Source organism: Rissa tridactyla, chromosome 2 (genome assembly GCF_028500815.1).
Source record: "Rissa tridactyla isolate bRisTri1 chromosome 2, bRisTri1.patW.cur.20221130, whole genome shotgun sequence".
NCBI lineage: Eukaryota > Metazoa > Chordata > Aves > Charadriiformes > Laridae > Rissa > Rissa tridactyla.
The window spans coordinates 136,639,651-136,663,830 of record NC_071467.1 but is presented as its reverse complement, the minus strand read 5'-3'; the positions used below and the strand labels follow the sequence as shown (position 1 = coordinate 136,663,830).

General features: G+C 37.2%; 1 protein-coding gene across 5 annotated transcripts in view; it reads right to left on the bottom strand.

Annotated features, from left to right (window-relative positions):
- The window catches only part of DGKB (diacylglycerol kinase beta), a 364,246-nt gene that overhangs the window by 88,209 nt on the left and 251,857 nt on the right, over positions 1-24,180 (bottom strand). The gene's annotated exons all lie outside the window — the stretch shown is intronic.

The following is a 24,180-nucleotide window of genomic DNA, read 5'->3' as shown; positions in this document are numbered from 1 at the left end:
GAACATGTGACATCCCATTTGAAATAGATGAGCTCATAATTTTCAAAGCTTAAATGTTGGTGTCAAGTTGTATGATATCCCCTAAAGGGATAACAGGAATGTGTTGAACTGACAGGTTCAAATGTACCTTTGACTTTTCTTTTTCAATGACTATCAGAATATTTTTTGTCACTTAACCAGTGACATGCCTCAGAAAAATGTATCGATTTTATTTCATGTCTTACACCTACTACACAATTTCTGATTCATGGTTAAAATCTCTATCCCAAGGAGCACTAGAATGCGCAAGCAGGGCTCTCCCATCACGAAGAAGAGTCAAGACAAAAACGTAGCTTGCCTTCAGTCAGCTAAAGGTAAAGGTAAAAGCTTATTGTTCATGATGACAGATGAGATATTCACAGAAAATAAAAATTCAAGCTCTAACAATCTTCAGATATTTTGCAGTAGGAGAGCTGTATTACCAGGTAATTAACTCATAGACACATTTTAAAAGGGTGATGGGACCTGCATCTTGAAGTTCATTAACAGATTCTACAGAAAAATAAAACTGGATATAAATGCTAGTAAATTGATTAGTTTATCATGACAGCAGGCAGAGATTACACCTTTTTTTCTTCTTAAATACATAAAGACTGCACTTCTGTCTTACCAGATTTATTGCATACTGTTAAATACAATCAGGACACCAGCAGTACCATTTCAAATAAGTATATGCAGTTTTGTTTAACTCTCATGAGTAATTATTATTCTGTAACAAAACAAGAAGCTAAACTGAAAAAAAAAAAAAAGACAGACACGGAATTAGAATTCATTATTCACACTTAGGAATCAGATATGAACACAGTTCATCCACTTGTGTAAACTGTTTTCTGACACAGACACAGCACAGTGTGCTGGGAACTTGAAAATTACTGGGTTTGCATGAACTGGAAGTGCAGAAGAGTGAAACACAGACACAGACGACTGTCAAACATGCCAGCAAAAGAACAAATTCTACCCTTGGTACTTATTTCAAATTACATATAAAAGTCTACTTAGTGGCTCTTAAAGTCACAAAGGGAGAGGAGCACTACAGCACTGGCCATTCCTATTGCTATATGTCCTATTCCTAGTTTACTATATCTCTGTTTTTAAGGATAGAAAGACAACCTACTTGACAGCTTTTCCAGTACAAAGATAGATGTGTATGATACAAATAAATTTATTCTTCATTTTCAAAAGGATTTACCAACTCCCTTTACCGGCCATGAAATAGATTAGATTGCATGTTTTTATCCAAATGCACTATATCTGTTATCGAACAGAAAACTGTCCTATGTGCACAAAACAACATTAAACGTAAAGAAATCAAGACAAATTATACTAAAATTTCCATAAGCAAGACCAGTCTTATTACTATAATAAATATTGTAATTTTTCTAATTAAAAAACTATAAATTCATATCTTCCACTTGCATTCCCTTCAAACAGGTGAAGCTCACCTGCTTATCAAGACAGCAGCAAACAGTACAATAGTACAATAGTCAATTTGGAAGATTAACGAACTACTCTCATGGCCGTTCTAGTTTATTTCACAAGGTATGAGTAAATTTTAGACTAGTAAGCACATACATATTTAATGACAATTTTGCAGCATGAAAACTGTAAGAAACTGGACAACAGGCTGTTGGTCATGTCTATTCTCTCTCTCTCCTAGAGGAATTGATAATTTAGACTCGTTCCAACTTTTAAGAAGAGATAACCAAAACAAAGATGAAGTCTGTTTCAGTAAGCAGAAAAAAAAAAGAAAAAAAAAAGAGCGTTATACTGTTATACAGTAGCACTTTTCTTTACAATACTGGTTTTGTTGGAACAGATTATTTTACAGGGAAGTGTTTTTGTATATGCTTCAAAGTGCATAGCTAAACTTTTAAACAACTTGGTGCTTGAAAATGCAATTTAAATAAAACATCAATCACGATTAAAGGCTGACCTTTCTAATCCTGCTATTGGATTACAGCACGTCAAAATGTATACAGTCTATGGATGTAGGAACAATGAAACAAAACTGTACTCCGAAGCCTAAACACCTTTTATGCTGGGGGTCTTCCACACCCCCAAATATTGGTCAATTTTCTGATAAGTGGAATGGTCTTCTTAAACAGGGATGAAACAAATCGGCAAGACAGTATCAGAAGGCTAATACTGCCATTTCTTATAGCGTTTCTATACTGTGGAAAAATATCAGACTTAGAAACTCAAATATGTTTCGTGGAAAAGTTCAGGCTAATATTTGGTAATCAAGGCAAAATGATCAAAATAGTCTGTGATATGGGTTTGCTCCATTATCAGTTAATCAGAAACCCCCCTACTGCTAAAACTATTTTATATAACCTTTCTGATTAAGCAATTACAAGGCATGTCATTGAAAAATTGTCCTGTATCTAAATATGGAAATAGTAAATACTTTATTCTACACCTGAAGAGCATCTATACCTCATTCCAGTCTGCACACTCTGTCACAACGTGCATAACAATAGAGCAGCTATAGGCTGCTAATAAAAGGTCACGACAATAAAGCAGGAGTATCTTTAAACTTAAGAAATAAATTCGTATTCTGGTGTTAAGGGTCTACAGTTGGGGCAATCGCTTATTGCAACATTTGCAAGTTTGTCACACTTTCTACCGCATTCTATTCACATTTCTTATATTTACCATTTATATTTATTATATTTATTTTCACTTTATTTTAATAGTTACATGGTGTCAAGCTTCAATGACTTGAGCTAAAAATTTCTACATCAGGAAATTTCTGACTGCAATTTTTATAAAATTTCAGCTGAAATACTTTGACCATATTTGAAAACGACTGGAGAAAGCCATGTGTATTTGCTTATATTAAGTGTGTTGGATAACATACACTTTGAACTGTTTTAATACAGCTACGCTTTCTGAGCAGGGATTTTAAATTTAGCACAAGGATAGCCTTGCCTCAAGAACATGCCTCTAGCCATCTGCATGAAAATACATACAGAATTTAACTATATTATGACCATTTGGAAAGCTGGGAAAGCTTTATTTGCAATATTCTTATATGACAAAGAATTAACAAATTTTTGTCGTTAGTTCTGTCATCTTTTATCCTTTAACCTATACCAAGTATAGAGATTTTTACCCATTAAACTACTGGAATTCTTAATTTTTCGAAGTTAAAATCCTTGAAAAGTCCACCGCCAGGAAGCAACCTCTATCACAAATCTGTGCAAAACTGTCTGCTCATGAACAAGCAGCACTTGGTTTCCTCCATAAACTACACTGTTCCCCAAAATATAATCCCTAAGCACTGCCATTTTTTTTAAAGCTTTTCCAATTATATTGCAGAAGAAGCGCTGTTTGTTTGTCAGTGAGCGAGCGTCAAGAGTTGGTCCCAGTCTATATCACAAACTCATATAGTTTCCAGCATAAAGCTCCCATTCTAAGAGCAGCATTCATGAAAAATTGTGTACAGAATGTAATGAATTAAAAAAAATAATAAAAATCACAGGGGAGGAAAAAAGAAGAGCAAGAAAGAAGCCATATAGAGTGGATGCTTATCATCTCATTCATCACATTTCTGGAAGGTGCTCAGAGACACAGATTCAGGGTAAGTATTTAAAAGGAACAGGTCTCTCCGGCTCCCTTTTTCACTCTTTTTTCCTCTGTTCCAAGGAAATGTGGAATAACTTGTAGAACCACCTCTTCAGGGAATCAAAAATACCAGAGAAGCGTGCAGAAATGGAGGTGTGAGACAGAGGTGTATTTCCACAGAGGAGGAACTGTGAAGAGTCCAAGAGGAGAAAGTGGTTGACAAGTATATGTGAAAAAAAACCAGAGAGATCATCATCAAGGAAAACAGAGGAATCAAGAAAGGGAAGAATGCGAAAAAGATAGGAAACTAATTTCAAAATGCATGGAAGTTCTGCAATGCTGAAAGAAGAATGATGATAAAACAGAGAAAGGAAGAAAAAGAAAATAATCCAAACGGAGACCCAAGCGAAAACACATATATCTGAAGTCTGAAAATACGGATAATAAGGTCTAAAAACGAAACTGGGAGTACAGGAAACACCATACTGGGCAAAAGAGGTGAACATCTGTTCCAATATTCTGTCACTGAGAATGGTTAGTACCAGAGACTTTGGAGAACAGTGTAAAACCTCATGTAGTATACAGCTGGGAATAATCTAACTCTAAAGGAAGGTTTATTATTATTTATGATTCTATCAAATTGAAAGAGGGTACATTTAGATTAGATATAAGGAAGAATTTTGGGTTTGTTTTTTTTTTTTTTATGATGCGGTGGTGAGACCTTGGCACGGGTTGCCCAGAGAAGCTGTGGATGCCCCATCTCTGAAAGAGTTCAGAGTCAGGTTGGATGGGGGTTTGAGAAACCTGGTCTAGTAAAAGATGTCCCTGCACATGGCAGGGGAGTCGGACCAGATGATTTTTGAAGGTTTCTTCCAACCCAAAGTATTCGATGATTTTAATTCAGTCAGCTTATAGTATGAAGCAATAAGAAAAAAAAAGAAGAAAAAAAGAATAAAGACTAAGACCAGCTAAATTCATGGGAGCAAAAAAAAAACCCCAACTCGTTTATGTTAATCCATGGCTGTGTCTTGCTTTATTAGAGTTTGGAATTTCATAGTGCATTTAAAAAAAACCACCAATATAGAAGCCCTAGTGCTGGTTCTCAATGCATGGGGGAAAAAAAAAGCCTGCACCCAGGAACCACTGAAGCAGAGGCAGATAGGGAAATCTGTTCCTGGAAGTGGGAATAAAAGCACCTGGAATCTTTACCATCTGATGTTTCTCAGATTGTGGAAAAGTTTTCTAAGGTGTGTCTGAAGTTGCTGCTTTTGGTTTATTGAGTCCCAGCCTGTGAGATGTACATTTGAGTGCAAATGAAGTAAAATTTACAGCAGATTGTATGTCACTGTGATTGCACTTTGTATTTCTACTAATAAAGTGTACTGATACATTGCGTTTTATCTATTTAAATACTAAATATCTGATAAAATAAATAAAACTGCAGTTGGTAAAAAATATTTTAATGCTTCGTACAATTCAATATAAAGAATATTTTTATCAAATCCTATCCTTCTCACAGAAGTTTTCAAGAGACAACATATTTTCCATCTTTTCTTACTGTTCATAAATCTATTATCTAGGTAATTTTATACTTGGGTAAAAATGATTTCATTGTAGCACATAATATATATTAATAAGAATGTATGACTTTTTCTAATGTTCTTCTTTTCTTTCCACTTCTGTCTTAACAATCATATAATTCCTGTTCTGCTTTATAATGAATCATACGCAAAGGTAAGGAAATAGCCAGTGGAGATGCACATCCATAAGAGATTTATGTGTGACTGGCATGATTTTAATAGAGACATCTTTGTCAATTTTCTCTTTTTCCATTACCAACTGTACTTATGGCAAATCTAAGTGTTAATCTCTTATGGCACACAGCATAAGCAGAGATTGTATAGATAAGCGCAGAAAAGTTAAAAACCTGAAAGAACAGTTCCAGTTTTACACAATAAATAAATTTTTCGCATTATCATACAACAATACCACCTGTAGTTGGAAAGCTACCCCATATAAGCTTATACCATTAAGTAACACTGTGAGATCCTTTCTTCTTGACATTTATTAGCTCTACCGCTGCAAAGCCGCATTTGACTCCATTTTCTCTCATGCTTTATAGTACCATTTCGCACTGTAGCTTGTACTTCTGTAAGCAGCTGGTCTGCAATCTCCACTGTCCACCTACCTGCCCCACTTCTCCAGCTTTCTGCCCGATTTTCTGCAAACAGTCTGCAGTTTGTTCCAGCTGTAACTACCATCCTTCCCCCTCGCCCATTCGGTTCTACTCCTGCCTTCAGGTGTGCCCTCATGTCCATCCAAGAACCCGCTCCTGTTCACTCTGATCTCTTGCAATAACAAACACAAATCATACAGAGTGGCAAAAGGGCCTTGCAGTACTGAGTGACTGTATAAAACGTAGATGACATTTAATGTGGATAAATGTAAAGTGACGCATAGTAGAGGAAAATAAAAACAATCCTAATTTTACAAATAGTGATGAGCGTTCTCAGGGACAAAGTCTTGGGCTTACAATAGCTGAATGCAGTGTTGGAGCAGTTCTTAATAGCATTGGCATGAATTGTGTTGTGATACTATGTGCAGTTTTCGTCTCCCCAAAGGGGAAAGGTTGGGGGGAGGAAAGAAGAGTGTAACAAAACTGGAAAATATGGAGAAACAAAGTGGGCATAATCAAAATAGTGAACATCCTTTGATCTCTTCAGCCTAGAAAGGTGATAAATGAGAGAAATATGACAGAGTTCTCTAGAGTCATGTATGCTATGGGGAAGATGAATAGGGTACAACTATTCACTGTCTCTCCCAACAAAAGGCTAGGACAGACTAGAAGGACTTAGGAGGCAGCAGATACAACAAACAAATGTTTCTTTACATGACATGCAAATAAGATGCTAACACGATGCTAAAAGTTTACATCAGTTCAAAAAGGATTGGAGGGGTTAATGAAATAAATAGCCACTGAAGTCCATGTAACAAAAGCAACACAAATATGGAAATATATTACGTTACCCCATTCTTCTCTTCTTAGACTCATTGGTAGACAGCACTGGAGAAAGAGCACCTGGCTAGATAGACGTATTGGCTGACACCAGCTGAGTATTTTTATGTTCTTATGTTTCTGGTCCCAAGCACATTTCCTCTTTTCTCTTACTATCTTTGCTGGATTATTTTTTTCTCTTCAATACATGTCTCGTCACCCATTACCACTTGTTATCTCAAGTTCCAACTATCCATTTGGATTGAAATATTTGTACAGACAGTACCAGTAGCAGTCAGTTCACACATTCCAGACAGGTATTGATGTTCCCAAACATCATCTGTTATCTGTATATTTGCAGAAAAGAGCTACAACAAATTCACCGGAGGTCAGCGCACTGCTTCCCGATTTTGCTGGGCTACTCATCCAAATGTAATTTGTTTAGGTTTTTGAGAGAATTAGTAGCCAGATTTTATGCGCTCCCTCTGCTAGGGCTACCAGAAAAAACATGAGCAAAACCACAGATGATAGCTATATCCATAACCCACATTCTTCACTTACCAGCTATGAAACCTGTTTTCATTAGATTAACCGTGATGCCTTTCTCACATACCCTCCTTACACTACAGACTCCAGAAGAGAGAAGCCTACTACTAACTACTACTACACAGAGGAGAATCTTATAAAAAAATACAAGTAAAAATTCCCATGTTGAAACATAAAGAACACACTCCAATAATTTTAAGATGCTCAGAGTACTGCACTAGGTGCTATAATGCAGGAGGAACTCGGTGACTTTTGAGCTCTGCCTCAGGCTGCATCTGTTCTGTGCCAATATGCAACAGGATGTTCACGAGAAAAAAAAGATAATGGATTTCTCCCAGAGTTATAGAAAAGTGGTACACTCAACGGAGACAAATTACAGGAGGTTAACCTACAGCACCTGGTATAAAAACCAGCTATTATAAAACAGTGTGATGCCTGACTGATACAGTTTACAAGATATTCCTCCATGTAAGAGGGTACCATTTCCAGCCTATGATAGAAATATCTGTTTTAAATAAGGAATTCTAACACTTGCTTTTGAATATACTCTGTTTTAACAACAGTTATTTGTAAGACCAAAAAACCACACAATTTAGTTTCTCAAGATGTTTACTCAAAAAGTATCTTCGTTATATCTGTGATTAAATCTGTCATTTTGCTCCACTAAATGAACATTCCTGTAACACGTCTTAAATCCTTTGTGTCCATTCCCAATCATGAAGATTTCTGCTCTTAACATTTTACTTATTTTTATCCTCATATTTCTCCTCAGTTTCTTTCTCAAATTCCTCAGTCTTGGGAGCAGATGCTGAGGCACCAATGACTCATTAATCTGAAGAGGTTTTTTATCATGAACAAAAATAAAGCCTATAAACAGTTCCACATTTACCAGCCTTGGTCGTACTAGATGGAGAAACCAACAAAGCTCTTTTTTTTTTTAAAAAAAAACCAAACAACCACCCTCTAGGTATATGTTATAATAGACCTACTATCTCAGAGCAAGGTCACAGACCTTCACATTTCATCTTTAAATTATGTCAGATGAATAAAACAATTTTCCTTCCCCTTACCCACTAATATGGATATGTAAAAGCAGATATGACACTGAATAGTACTTAAAGTAATGAGACCACGGTTAAGGCAGTTCAGAGGTTCAGGGACAGGCTTGCAAGGAGCAACTCCTCATTGGGTGCTTCACATGCACAACTGTAGCTCTGTTTGAGAAAACAAACAAACAAACAAACATATAAACCAGTTTTGCTTCCCTGTAATGCAGGTGATTATATGCAATTAAATAGTCTTTTTCTCTACCCAATATTTTAACTCCCACTGAAAAACTGAAGTATCTCAATACTGCTATTCAATTCTTGCTAAAAAATCCTTCCATTCCCTCAAAATACTTGAAACGCCATGCTTTATACCATTCCCAAGTAGGACACACAATAAGAAGGCTGAGAAAAAAAGAAAAGTAAGCAAGCAATCAAATGCTGTAAGGGAAACAATGAGCAGCTCTTCTGTGAACACACAGGAGAAAGATCAGACTCTGTGTAGGAGAAAACATTTGACAAAATCTTTTCTCCTTAGGATCGCTCCAGAAATATTTAAGCATGACAGGACTGGGGCAGGACTAAACAACTCTGCCTGTCTGCCTGGGATTCACAGAACTTTAAAGTTTCTTTTTTTACTGAAAGAGCAGATTTATGCATTTAGGAAGCCTCATCCTTTCCAAGCTTCATTGCCTCCTGATTTCATCCACATGAGAAGACCACTCCTAAAAATGAGATGGCTTGCCCGTGATTCAGCCTAACACCATAGTTAGGCTTGTCGATGAATTTGCCTACCTGTAAACTAGACAGTGTTATTCTCGCTGAAGACAAAAGACGTCTACTCAATGGAACTGAAGGTGTGATTCATCAGACCTGAGTAAGCAGAATTGCTCTCCAGGCTTCATGGAGAGAAATAACTGGCTCTCCACTGACTACAGTGAGAGCATTGACATCTAGTTCATGTGTACACAGACACCCTAAGAAGCCTACATGGAGGTGTCTAATCTCAAATTAAAAACCTGTCCTGTTTTCAAAACACCTAGATAGAAGAAAAGACCCTCCTCCCCCCAAACCCTACAAGATAAATGAAGTCTCATTATTCCTTATTTTACTTGCTATAAGAGAATTTAAAAACCATACCCCTACAAGTATTTAGGTAGGATAAGACATCTAAGCATCCTTAAAACTAAGGCTTTTAGCGACTTACCACAGAAGAAACCAAGATCTGAACCCAGTCCACCTGTGTTCCTTGTAGCGTTTTAAATGCAAAAGGCAACATAAACTGTCCCTCCTCTTTTGTCTCATCTTCTAGTGGTTTTTAAATAGGCATATAGCCTATCTTTCTCCCCAGGAAATGTATGGACACTGTGGTACCTCATTTGCTGTCGAAGGGTTACAGCACAGCTGCCAGCTCTCAGGTGCAGATCATTCAGGAGAGAACAAGCAGGTGAAGTACATGGGCCAAGCTTCATTCTCTTTGTGAAACAAAAGTTCGCAGTTTTTAAATAACAGTACATTGCTTTCTGTTGTGTAGGGTAGGATGGGATGAGTTTTGTTTTTAAAAGGCGGCTGATTTTTTAGAAACCTGAGAATGTTACAATTAATGGTGCATTTCTAAGTCTATATTTTTAGGCAACGTTTTTTCCCCTGAAAACTGAACGCAGTCATCAGCTGTAGTTAAAAATGCTGTTCTGTAAATGTGCAGAGACTTCGGAATGCATTTTTAGTGTGACAGAAGGTCTTTACTTAGTAGAAATCAGGACTTAGCATTGAAAATGCACATGGTAGCTGTATAAATAATAAATTCTACTACTATAACTACTTACCACCTTACCCTTCAAAATACAAATTTAGAAAACTTTCTGTACTGAACAGCACCTAAAAGGATGAGGCAGGCTGCCGGCAGAGAATAAAGCTGAGAACGGTGTAGTGGTTTTGCTCCTCTTTACAAAGCTATGTGACCAAGAATCATTCCTCCAAAACTCTTGTTGCGTTATTGGCAAATAACTGCTACGCACCCAGTACGTCATTGTTTCATTTATTAGAATGTTGTAGTGAGAACACTTATTTTTTAATCCCTGTGCTCTATAACAATTTAAAATACATTCAATCAAGAAGAAATCAATTAATTTTCAGAAGCATACTTAAAATAAATCTGTAAAATGGTTCCCTATGTGACTTCTATGGAATGTGGTGGTGATTATATACATTCCATTTTGGGGAAGTCTATAGATATAGACCCTTTTCACAGGGGTCCCTTCAAGATCACTTGCTAATTTTTGGATAATCATATGCTACAGGAACAGTAAATTTAGCACCGATGTCTAGTAGGATTCTTTTCTGCAGCCAGAGAATTGGTGAGGAATCAACCTTTATGGGTGATAACTCTAAGCTATCAAGTAAGCCTAGTAATTAGACCTGTGCTTCTGCCTAAATTATATTTGTCTTGTTCAGTGCCTTTGGTTTTACTTCTTATACTACAGCTCCATATTGCATTTCTAATCATTACTTCACCCCAGCTTTTTAAAATCTCTCACAGCTCCATCCTACCAGCTGTTGTTTTCTTTCCTAATGCACTTCACTTGCAAGGGAAAAAAAAAAAAAACAACAACCAACATTCCCCCCACCCCCCCCCCAAGATTTAGATTTCTTTGAGTCTCATCCTTACTCACTGCTTTTCAGCTCCTGAGACAAATGGAAGCAATCATTCTTTGCTTTAAAGTCAGAAATACTTTAGGACTTAAACTTGATAAGGAAATCAAACACGGTCAATGAGGATACCATCATTCAGAGGTATTGATCCAATTCCTTCAAATTTGCAGGATTCCAAAGACTGGTTGACTTGAAAATTGCACCACTTTAACTGGTTTTCTAAACTTAAACAAACACGTACATATTGTTTGGTGTATGCTATAAACCTAAGAAATGGAAATCAAAGGGGATACTCATATATACAGATAAAATGAAGCACTTCAACACTTGCAGAATTGGGAGTCTATTTCAGTGTAAAACTTTATAATTTTGGGTTAGTTAATAATTTTCTAGCTGATCTAAACTAAGCCAAATTAAGCCTCTCTTAATGAAAGTTAAAATATGTCTACTCTGTCATTTGTTCTATAGATCGAATTAAAGAAGTAACAAAAAAGACAAAACAAACAGACAAACCTGGCACTTTTTTTTTTACCAAGACACGTTATTTGACATACAGAAAACATCAGCTGCACATCTTTTGTTAACATGCATAGCGTTTAGTGAAGTATGAACATATCAGTATGGAAATACAAAGTATCAGCACATTAAATGCTGTTTCACAGGGCTCACTGTAGTTACAGGAGAACTGCAGGTAACAATTCCACTGACACTCTTAGTTGCATAAAGCTCACAGAATTTAGCTTGCAGGCTTGGCTTTCTTTCAGAAAAAAACAAATCTTAAGAGTATATTAAAGTATATAAGCCTAGCATCTAAAACAGGTTTCCAAAACGTATTCTGCCATAAACTTTTGGGGGCTGAAGAAAAGTAATAAAACCCATAAAATATAGTTCTACAATATTACATCTGAGAAAGGGCAAGTGAACTTTTCCAAATCTTAACAAACAAAAAAGCTCAGAGAAACCATGTATGAAACAGCCTGTAAAATTTTCTGCTTGGAACTTCACAACAGCATATACTAAATTCTTAAGTAAAAGCTTAGCCTGATGACTACAAAACACATGCTTTAAAAAAAAAACAGGGTGTACCAAACTTTTTCAGCTTTTCAACTGAGAACACACAGTAATCCACCATTTTTCATTTAAATGTTGAGCGAAGAATTAGGATGAAGTATACGCTGAAATTCTTAGCTTTTCTGTAGTTCTTTTGCATCAGTCTACAAGTACAAAGGAGCAGTAAAAAAGATTATTGTTGTAAAATATAAAACAAAGTCCTAATGACTCTCACCTCACAGTAATGCAATCTTTCTGCTGTGTAGGGGATTGGCCAAACAAAGGGAAGATACTGGGATATTTCTTTTTCCCATCAGTTCTCAGCTATGTAGCACGGTGCTGAGGCTGAATCAAATGCATCGGCATAGGATTAATGATTTAGCTGGCAGGAGACATGGCAGAAGACACGTGTAGGATTTGAAACACAGCTTTCAGATTGAAAAGATCCATATTTATACATTCTTGAGTGAGCCCTAGAGCTGGCTGTAATTATAGTTTTCAGGTAACAGGTACAAGTTTCTGTGTTAAGATATAAGCGGCACATTGACTGAGTGTAACTCCCTTCAGAGAAGGGGGTAGAGAGGAGAGAACAGCCAAGGCTGTTTAGTGAAAACAGCGCTGTTTTCCGTAGACAACAGAGGCTATTATGTTAAGGCAGAACTAAGCAATGCTTTCTGAAAAAAGGCCTTATTTTTGCCAGTGAACTTCAAAAAGCTGTTCCTGCAGAATTTTCCTAAGTAGTAATTATAGACTATGTGTTTGTAATTAATATAAAATTGTGGCTTTATCTGTATGTAGAAGTATTATTAACATACCAGCTCTACTTTTGTAACTTCTACGAGAACATGTCAAAGAATGAGTTTGGTAACCCAGCTTTTACATTTGGGATTTACATTTACATTAGGGATTCACAGCCCTAATACACCTGACAGTCTTTTGTACAAACCTAAGTCATTTTCCAAACAGGTTATCTCTAGGAAATACTGAATATATTATTTTTTCTTTAGCTGTGTCTCTATATGTGGCAGTACGCTCAGGAGCATTTCTTAAAGTCTGTCTAGTTTTGAAAATACTTCATCCCAGCACCTTAGCCTGCTTTTGCTCTGAGTCATTCCTTACAGCCAGATATTTGCTGTGAGTATGAAGTATCATGGGCAAATGTCACGTGACAAATTACTGTTTTCATCCATCAAATATTAAAGCTGCTCACTACTGACCTTGAGCACCACTTACACTCCCACAGCCGCGGCCCTTTTCTAAGTCAGCAGGGTACAGCTGGCACAAATTCAGCTGAGCAATCAGATTCATGCTCCTTCGCAAAAGTTGGGACTTTTAAAAGCGTTGCGTCTCACGTAGCACAGCCGGAGGTTTGACCACTCTTGAGAAAGGTGTCCAACACCTGACCGTTTCTACCAAGGAGTATTACCTGCTCACATTGATTTGCAGCAAAGTATTTCTCAGTAAGTATTTCCACTTAACATTTACTCTCAGGGAACTTGTGTAGCGGGAGATATTTACGAGTTGCTTTCAGCTTAAAAATAAATCACCTCTAATTCCTCTAAGCGAAATCAATCAAAAGTCTGTAAAAAATGGACTGGTTGTTTGGTCGATTCTGGCAGAAAAGTAAACAGCACTTCAGCTTTTCTCCACCATTAAGGTCTAAATGGCCTAGAAAGTAAATCAATATCTCCAGTCAGCCTTCTGGCTATTGTTTAGCCAGTAGATATGGATTTTCTCTAGCTTACTGCACTCCTTTGGGACTAACCTGTAATCCTCAGAGAGTAATAATAAGTTCGTTATCTAGTTCAGCTCTCTGTTGTACATTTAAATGGACCACATCCATCAGCAGCACTTGTTAAAGTTAAAGGACAATGACATGCCATTCAACCTATTTCACAGTGAAATACTCGCAATGCCTGATGGAGAAAATTATTATAAAAATCTTATTTGTTGTCAGGTTATTAAAAATGAAATATCACAAATGAGGTAAACAGTAAATAAGGATTTTTCGTATATATGTAACATTGTTTCTTCGTTAACGAGTTAAATTGTGGTGAAGTTTATTTCTGTCATATATCATGCAATCTTTCATTATTCATATCAATCTGTTTCAAATATTTCTGGTTAAATACTGCTGCAAAGCAGGCAGCTGTCAGAACCAATCAGTACTTTTTTTTCATTCCTGAGCTACCAGATGTTTGCTGGACTAAAATGATTTTCCCTCCCTCTACCTAGGAGTGCACAAGAAAGCTCTCTCATTTTTAAACACTGAAGTTTTAAAAGGCTGTACTCTCAGATCACAGAATCTGTGCTGTGCTCTCAGCCAGGGAGAGTTACACCCTCTGATCTGAGCACTCTGTTTTATGGTGTACACGCATTTCCTCTGATAAAGGAATACAGCCCATCACAACATGACAAACAAAACATTATTTCTACAGCTTTAGCACCCACTGAACATTTACGAAAATAATCCAGTAACTATTCTCTAGATACTCTGAGCATTTTAAAAAAAACCCACCACTTACTACTTACTAGTTGCTGTGACTAGGTCCATACTGTAAATTATGCACATGAAGACTGCTGTCTGCTGGGGAGTGTGCTGCATTTTATCTACAGCCTCATGTGCAGCCCTCGGAGGGGTCACACAAATACACATAAGAGTCACAGCTACCACTGCCACAGGCTCTTTTCTCTAATTCAAGAATTATTAGGAAGAATGAAACAGGAAAAGGATGGGGGCTATGGCTCTATTCAGGAAAGTGGTTTGAAGAGCAATAGTGTCTATAATAAGTAACTATTCTTTTCTTCTTTCAGAATTACCTATCCGGATTGCAACCACATTTAAGTGAGTGACAGTCTTCCAATTAAAAGGGGAGTTGACAGAGTCTTAAATAAAGATTAAGGAAGTGATCCTTAAAATGGATCATCTAAATTCAGAGGTTAAGTCCAAACAGCAATGCTGTACGTAAGGACAAACGGAACTTTTTGACTGTGGCAATTCCCAAAATGCAGCTTTAGTCTCTGATGAGCTGCTGTTGGTACTGGGATCACCACTAGGTGACAGCTAGAGAATACCCAGAGTTCCCCCCGGTGTTCTCTCAAACAACTTTGCTCCGTTCCTAAAGCAATTCACTTGGTTTGGTGAAGTCTCTTAGATCACTCCACACGGCATTGCAATGAAAATCAATAGAACTTAAGTTCCTACGAACATGTCACTTTGAAAATACCTATTACCGTTGTGCGAAATGATGCTTATACATCTTAAAAATAGAGCCTTAAAATCTTCTGAATGTCACTAATCCTTGGCAGAGAACGAGGTCTGGTGAAAAGACAAGCCAAAGAAGTCAAAGCCACAGAACGGAGCGCCTGAAAAAGCATCACAAAAGGTGTCTTTCCAAAATGTTTCACGAAATTGTTTTTGTTCCCTCTCTTTTGGTATGCAAGATGTAAATCAAAAATAAATCTCTCCTCTGCTTTTCCATAGGACTCGGGGTTTCACATCACTGTAAGACACCAGTGATGAAATTTGATGTTCTAGGAGGGGATATTTCTTTGCTTTTGGTATTCCTATTGTGGGATCCTGTTCCCCTTGTTATGTTTGTTCTCAGGGAACTGTAGCGGCAATGACTTGTGAGTCATAACTTCTACTTTTTATGATGAATGATTAAGATTCAACTCTTTGGTGGCTTTGTCCCAACTTTTAATAATTTTTGCAGCTTTTTCAGAAACCTTTTCAATTTTCAATGTTCTTTTTAAAGACTGGACACTAGAATTGCATACATCATCACAGCAATGGTCTCATGAACACCACATAAAAATTTACAGAATCACTTTCCTGCATATAAGCCTCATTCCCCTGCTCATAAAGCCAAAGATCATGTCTGCTCTCCAAGCCACAGAATCACCCTTAAAAGCTCCTGTTCAGCTCATTGCCAGGCAGGACCATTTAGTCCTATCCAGAGTCAGTGCTCCCTAAAATAAAGTCCTTAATTCCCCACATCTAATTTACATTTGTGATTTCCAGATGTTTTACCCTCCTTTTAGCTATTTTAAAAACATATATAGACCAATTCATCCAGACAACTGTGTTATTGACCTTTCTTAATTATTATTTACCACTCTTCCAATTTTTATAAGATGAAAACTTCCCTAGCAATGTTTCCTTACAGCTCTCTGACAAAGACATTATGTTACACTGTAAGAAATAACTTCTAAATTCTATATAAATATTTTGGACATAAAAATATACAATAGTAATTGTAATTATGGACTAGCCTGTGTAGGCTGTACACTTTCAGCTTGCATAACACACTTATAAGAAAGTACTGGAAACAGAATATATATAAAATGAGTTTTGGCTTTCATGTAGCATATTATAGTCTCCTTCCAATCAATATACTTTTAATCTCCTGTTACATTAAAAATGCTGAAACTCAAATGCTGTTAAAGAAACTAAAACCTTCAGATATTTCTTTGAAATAATGATATCTTCTGTGTTTGGTTTTGTATCCTTATCTCACTCCTATTTAACAACAGTTTTGTGCAGGAACTAAATGCTCTTCACAAACTGCATAATTTGATAATTATTTTAGGCAGTTGTAATACTCTCATAGCCTAATAGCTGGTAAAGGAACTTATGCCCTAACATCTTCTATCTAGAATGAAATCTGACCCTGCTAATTCAAAAGTAAAATTCACACCAATTTCAACGAGGTCAGGATCTCAGTCTTGATCTTTCAAGGCATTAACCTAATGCACTCCTGAAAGTCTGATTTTAGCAGTGTTCTTTACTTTGTATAATGCATATGTTTGTAGAACTTTTTTTCCTTTGGATTTAGCCAGACAGCAAATTAAAAAAAAAATCAATTTGGTTATTTTTAAATTTGATTATGTTAAGAAAATGAGCTCTATATAAACATTCTCTTATTTCTTCACTCATCTGATCCTTCTGTCTCTCGGGCCTAAAGCAGAATGTTTTACCCAAATGCTGGGACTCAGGAAAGCAAGTTCTTTTCAGAGAGCTGCTGATGAGGTGTAACAAGATACCCAAAGTTACCTGTAAAGAATTTAAGTAAATGATTGAATTTTCAGAGCTGATCACCATTCTTAGTTGATCAATATATGAGCAGAAGTTTCGTGTTACAGACAAAAGAGAAAATGAGCAGCCTCACCAACGTACATGAAGCACCACAGCATCAACAAAACAGAAGCATTACAAGTGCTAACAATTACCAGAAGCAGTGGCAACAAATCCTCCTGATGGAAATGGTTTTAAAGTTGAGGTAAATAGACTTTCCCTAAAGACCTCACAGGGAGCCCAACTTCAAGATGCTCCTGTTTTTCTTTGCTGCACTTAGAGAATGTGAGAGAGTGGAATTTATTCTATGAGACAAGCAGTGTGCTCCGAGGGCAGGCGCTCTGTGTGCTGGCAGGACGGTCACCCCTCCAGCTAGACTCGCACAATGCATCGTGACAGCCTTAAGGCACTGTGGGAGACGTAGCCAGGATAGGTGATTTAACCATGGGGGAAAATGGGGAAAAAAGCACCTAAGCTACAATTCTCTTGAGAGATTCAGCACTTGGGAGCAGGCAGACAGCTGTCAAACTTGAGAGACTTCTTAATTTTCTAACATGCCCAAGCTCATGTCATGTAATTGAGAAAAAGGTGCGGGTGCAGGTCACGGGGCAGGCTTTTGCTTTCAAGTGACTAAAGAAGTTTTCATATCTGGGAATATGACTTTTAGCATGGTTTCCTTTGGCATTAAGGAATGTAATTCAACACTCTGCTGAATGTAATGCAGTGTCCTGGCCTCATATTCCCTCTGGGACGCTGTGTGTCAAGTTCGATCTACCATGGGCTTCTGGCACAAGGAGTTTGGTTTTAGGTTATGTGACTTAAAGCTAATCAAAGTAAACATAAAGACCTGGTAAGGAGTAATGACAGGCAGAGGAACCAAGTAACCCTATCAGTGAAGAACAGAGCACAGCCAATCCTACCATCAAAGGAGAACAAGTTCAGCACATCCAGCAGAGGCCACCAAGGTGATTTGGGCTGGTGCATTTGTCTTATGAGGAGAGGCTGAAGGAGCTGAGCTTGGTTCGGCCTGGAGAGGAGGCAGTTTTGGGGTGAACAAATAACAGCTTTCTGGTGACTACAAGACTACAATTGTGGATGGTGGCAGAAAGAACAAGAGGGCATAAATTCAAATAAGAGAGGATCTGATAGGTCATATGAAGTTTTTTTCACCAAAGACACCAGAAGGCACCAGAAAGCATGCAGGCACAAGAATAGTTTCCCCAGAGAAGTTGTGCAGTCTTCATCCTCTCAGATTTTCAAGGTCAGACTGCATAAAGCCCTGAGCAACTTGTTTGCCTCATAGCTGACCCTAGGATTTGGGCATGGACACTGGAGAGACCTGAAGTCCAGGATAATATTTGACAGCTCTGTGACTCTGAGCAGGTCTGTGAATGAAGAGGGTAAGGGCCTGTGTGAGTTCCACTAAAAAAGATCAATCCTGATCAGCCAAAGAGAAGGAACTGGACTGGGTCTTCTGTGTTCATCCTTGAGCGAGTGCCGATGATGTTTAGGCAGGAGCTGGGAAAGGCACTGTGCTCTGTGTTGGTAGGGTCACTGGCCCTGCAAACACTCCTGATGCCCTGGAGCTCCCACTCCAGGCATACACTGAAAACTTTTGAAAACGGTGTGGGAGAACACAACCTGAAGACATTCTTTGTTCGATTTAACGTTGATATTAAAAGCCTAAGAATCTGACTGAAAAATGTCATGCACATTTTAGATTTGCTTTTTAAGTTTTTTCATTCAAATAAAAGTATGGGTGCTTAATGCCTGTTTGAGACAGAAATAAATGTCTCGGAGTTGCCATTTCCTCCCTGATAGAATTGCTAGTCTCTCATTAACTAGAGCAGGTACTTAAGTCTACCTTTGATATTTAAGTATCCTACAGTATCCTATTGCCCTTCATCACCATTTTAACTGAGCCCCTTACAATCTGAATGTACCTTGACTTCCCTTACATATGGCAATTATATTGCTTTTATTTATAAATGAGGAATTAAGACATAGAAGAATTAATAACACCTGGAAAGTCTGTTCTTAAGAAGCTGAATCCACACCTCAAAGTCTGTTGCTTTTACCACCACACCACATGTTTTTCTAGAGATTGGCACAGTTTTTAGCCATGGCAACGCTGCAGGGAACAGTCAGAACACGAGTTCTCCCCCATTAAAACCAGAACAGTATTTATTTATGGCAAAATATCTTACAAGGACTCCCAGAATCTTGTAATTTGAAATACGTAGATTAAAAGGCATGTTAGCAAAATCTACACACGTGCCTAAGTGAATCCATCAGTGTCAGACAAGAGTAGAATCAACTATTTATGGAAAACAGCATTACCAGGAGGTATCAATGACCTTCAACCTCTGTAAGTCTCGCAACAGGAAAAACTAACAACAAGGGAAACATCCAATATTACAGAAAACAAACTGCTAATCAACATGTTATTGATCCCTTGTTTTTGTCAAGGTCATTTAGTGTTTTAAAAAATGATCTCACGCTAAATCTTAATAGAAAAAGTGGGCTAATTTGATTTACAAAGTAAAGTGCTATTAATTATGGAAGACAGTCAATAAAAAAGCTGATTCCTCTAAACACACAGCAGATCTTATGGCCTATGATTTATGATTATGATGGCAAAATGTTTGTAGTTCTCACTATCATCTAACTTGGGTTAAGCTGGAACAAAAAATGCAGGTAAAGTATAATCAAGCATCCATACAAAGAGCATTAGGAGACAAAAAGACCTTTAGAGCAGTAAAGGTAAACATCTGGATTAAGAACAGTATACAGAAAGAATAATGTGTCCTGTTGTTTCTTTTCCATTGTAGAACACACAAAACTCTACTTTTTTAATATCAGAGCCAGACTTCTGTCTTGCTGATGATGTTTCCTTTTGTATTATGCTCCCTAAATGTCTAAGTTACATAACCAGACATCTCAAGGGCACGCAGCACTCATCTAAAAGGATGTACTCATTACAAATTTTCCCATTCGGGATTATTAGTATGGCAATAAAACCTGGCAGCTTCTCTCTCAACTAAGACAAGCCTTGGATTTTACTAAAAATGTCTTGTGGGACTTAAAAATATTCAAAGGCCTAATTCCCTTTTAACAAAGGAATATTATTAAACCCTTAAGTTAAAGATTAGAAACAACATATCAGACATTTTAGTTTAACATGTTTAACATTAAGTAAACACCTCATAAACCAGAAATAAAACTATACAAGATAAACCTAGAAAGAAGTATGGGAATGCCAAACATTATTTACAGAAGAAAAACAATTTTAGATGAAATAGTAGAAAAATGAAGAAACTGGAAAATTCAAATGCATCTATCACAATGTATGCAGTTTTCCTTTTGCATTGTTTTTAGTTTGCAAAGTGAAAATGGGATAATTCACACTTCTTAGAATAATTGGTTTAAGCTGCCAATAGTCAAAGACAGAAATAGTATTGGTTATGCCAGGTCATATTTTCCAACTTTTTCTCCTAACTACAAGATTTAAAGAATGTTTCTGTCACTGATGTAATCAAAGGGCTCCAAAAGTCAACATCCATAATTTGAGCTTTCAATATGTGTGTCTTAATTCAGTCTGGATTTTACAGCCAATTCTTTAACACAAAGTTATTTATCCTGCATGGCTTAGAGAGAAGAAAAGACATTTTTGAAAGAACTTATCGAATTCCGGCCTACAAAAATAATCTTCTTTTTTTATGCACAAGCAGTTGTTCGAATAAAGTATCATTAATATATAGTTGCAAGGCGCTGGCAAAACAGTCTAAACTAAACCTGTGCCTATCACTAAAAGCTTTCATTGTGTTTGCTTTGTTTTCATGTGAACAACATGGCACTTAATTTTGACAATCTGTCATTTTTCTAGCATGTTCAGAGAGCGGTCAGACAGAGCAGTACTTTTATGTTTTCCATCAAAAGCCTTACGATGCAGAACTGCTCGTCTTCTGTTAGAGTCCTTGTCAAGCCCAGTGAGCTGTTTAGGCTGAGGGAGGACTGTGTCATATTGTTTCAAGCTCAAGTGTGAGCAAAGAGAGATATAGATCTAGTGGTTTCTATCAGCATTAATGCTTGCTTGTGCATTCATATATGTCAGATATCTTTGTTTGCAAGATGCAGTTGGGTAGCGCTGTAGTGCCAGTGCGAGCAATCTGTAAAAGTCTCCATCTTTCAAGGTAGGAAGGGGCCACACGGCATATCCTCCCCCGGCCTGCTCTCCTGGCGTAGCTGTTTGCACCTGTGCAAAAACAGTGTCCAGTTGGATAAAATAGTGACAAGTCCAAGCACTGCAAGTTGTTATAGAGTTGACAAATCACTGACGGAATGCTATTCATCAGCTCTCATTTTTAAGTCTAACGGAAAGTTGTAGTTTTCCATAGTTTCAATCTTTTTTTCACTCTTGAGCAATTATAAGAGTATCAGATAATTTCTGAGAACTTTCCCAAAATTATATCTGTAGGTTGTTTCCAACTTTATAAAGTTGTAACCCTAAAATAAAGTCTTTCCTTAGGGAAATTACTTTCTACATCTCTCTCAAGGTCTTAATATTGTTTAAAAAAAAAAAAAAAGAAGTACAAACAAAAAAAGTCTTTCATTTTTTATAAGAAAAATATAAACAAGCACTTGTTATAACCTGTGCACAAGAAGAACCAAGGATACCCCCAAATATTATTCTATTATTAGCAAGAAATCTAAAAGTACATAATGATTTTGCATTATTTATCTAAATAAATAAGAAAAGTTATTTTCTAGCAAATATGTAACCTTTTTTGGCTTTCTACCAGAAATAACATTAGTTTGAAATTCATACATCATTTTTTCTGGTGATAAACCTCCGCACAGATGAAACTTTAAGCTAACTTAAAAACAGAAGGATGACATAACATCTCAATTTAAATCTTTGTGAACTAGAGCTCTGAAGTTACCTACCATTCCTTGATGTCTACTTCAAGTGCAAAATAATCAATTTAAATTAATTATACAAAATTACAGAAGATACCATGTTTCAAATGACTTGATGTAACTTACATCAATCAAACTGTCATATGTTCCTAAGATCTAAGTAACTTCTAGCTGCACGATAGTCTGTGGTTACATCAATAGCATCTCTTGTGTATGAGCTCAAGCCCACATTCAAGCCCAGACCTGCCTTGTTTCCAAATTGTTGTACGTCTGTGGGAGAGCTGGGGTTGTTTCCTGTTGCTGGACTCACAGATAAGTCACCTAGATGCCTTCTCAGAAGGGTCAAGGTTTGACTAAGACTACAGTTGGACAACTTACAGGAGTATAGAGCAGTAGTAGCATGTGTACAGGACACAGTACAATCTACCCCATGGTAGGATCTGTGCTCTACAAAGTGGGACACATATTACACAGTATAGTCCAAGATGGCAAGCTGTCACCGACGGTGTACATCAGTTCCTTAGGACTGGATGGTAAAGCTGTAGGGTTGTCTGGACAGGAGGGTTGTCTGCTGCTACACCTATTCGTCTGTTGCTATGTCCTCAAATTACACCAGAAGTTTGAAGTCCTCCTCAGACTGCAGCTTTGCTCAGCTGCGTTCTGCATCCCACAAGCTGGAAACATTTTCCTGACTACATCAGTATACTCCTTCCACACAAATGCCCTGACTTCGAAGAGAGCTGCCTTACAGAGATCAGGTATTCCAGGTACTCTAAACCTTCAAGTAGGCTTAGGGAAAGTTATTTATGAGCATAATGTTAGGAACTTATTTCCCAAAATTGAAGTGCAACTGGCTAGACGGTCACAACAGCAAAAAAATTGTAATTTTTACGGGAATAATTTTGTTGTCATTCTTATTATTCCTGCAGCAATGAGAAACCTGTCATGGAACAGGACACAATCGTGTCAGAAACACAAAACAAAAAGATGGTCTGTGAATCAGAAACCCCTTCTACTTAATGGAAACATGGAGGTTTTTTCCACATTATTGATCAGATAATAGGCTTCTATTCTCTGGAAGGGTAGAAGATTTCTGAGAGAATGCCAATGTTATTATTTCTTATATAATGGTGTTTTCTGATTTGGAACAGTGGCATTGCCAGCACTAATATTAAAAAATCATGCGTCAAGCCTCAAAAAGCAGTATTTGGAAAAAAATATATATTTGGGTATTTTATATTTGTCCTTTGCTACTTTGCCTGAGGGAGTGTTCAAACCATAACTTTAAAATGTTCTCTACCAAAGTAATGACAAATAAACACATTTGCAACTGAAAGCAAGCTTTTCTGATTATCAGAGATTTAGAATTGAGACCAGAAATATTCAAACACATCAACAATTTTCATCAAAAAATCAATACTATTTGCCAATGCTGCAATCAAAAACCCCATGTTCCATGAGTCACTTGTAACTCAAGGACAGTCTCACACAGTCCTTGGGTGACTTCCTATTTGCATAGGGAGCTTTTGCAAGGAGCAGGCCAAGGTTCATGAAAAAAAGGGAAGAACGCTAAGGATAAGAACAATATTATTGAGTGTTACCTGAGAGGGTAACACTCTCATCCAATTTGCATTTATTTCACATTTGTTCCTCAGTTTATTTTTAAATGGTGGTAGTCCATAGTCTGACTGAACACGCTGTTTAGAAAAGAGATTTAGGAAGCCAAGGTGAAGAAGGCATGGGAGGATTAGAAAGGAAGTTAAGATGTGGTATCTGGACAGATTCAAACCACATTTGCAAGGAGAAAACACCAGTCAGGTAATACCCTGACAAAGAAAAGGCAAAGAAGCGGTATTTCTTTTTACTATCAGAGATTAGGCGGTGACATAGTAAGTCAAGACAAAAGCCAGTATTAGTTTTCTGTGCCTCATGTTTAGGAACACAGTGGAATGTGTTTCATTATTTGCCTAAATTACCCATGAAAAACAACCCACGGTTCTTTAACGTTGATGCCAAAAGTCCCAGAGAGGGAACACATCTGGGCTGTCAGCCAAACATCCCGGTATTTTAGCCAAAAATGACTGATGGCCACTAACACCCATGTCTGAAGGTCCACTCATCCCAGTGGAAGGAAGACAGGTAGGAAGAAAGGCAGGCAGGAAGGAAATGTTCTGAAGCCTTTTGCTATGTCTAACATCTCAAGTTTATTTTTGTTTCTTTCTTACACCAGTTTTATCAGAAAAAAGATTATTTTGCAGATAGGGGTAATCTTCATTAACAATGATTTA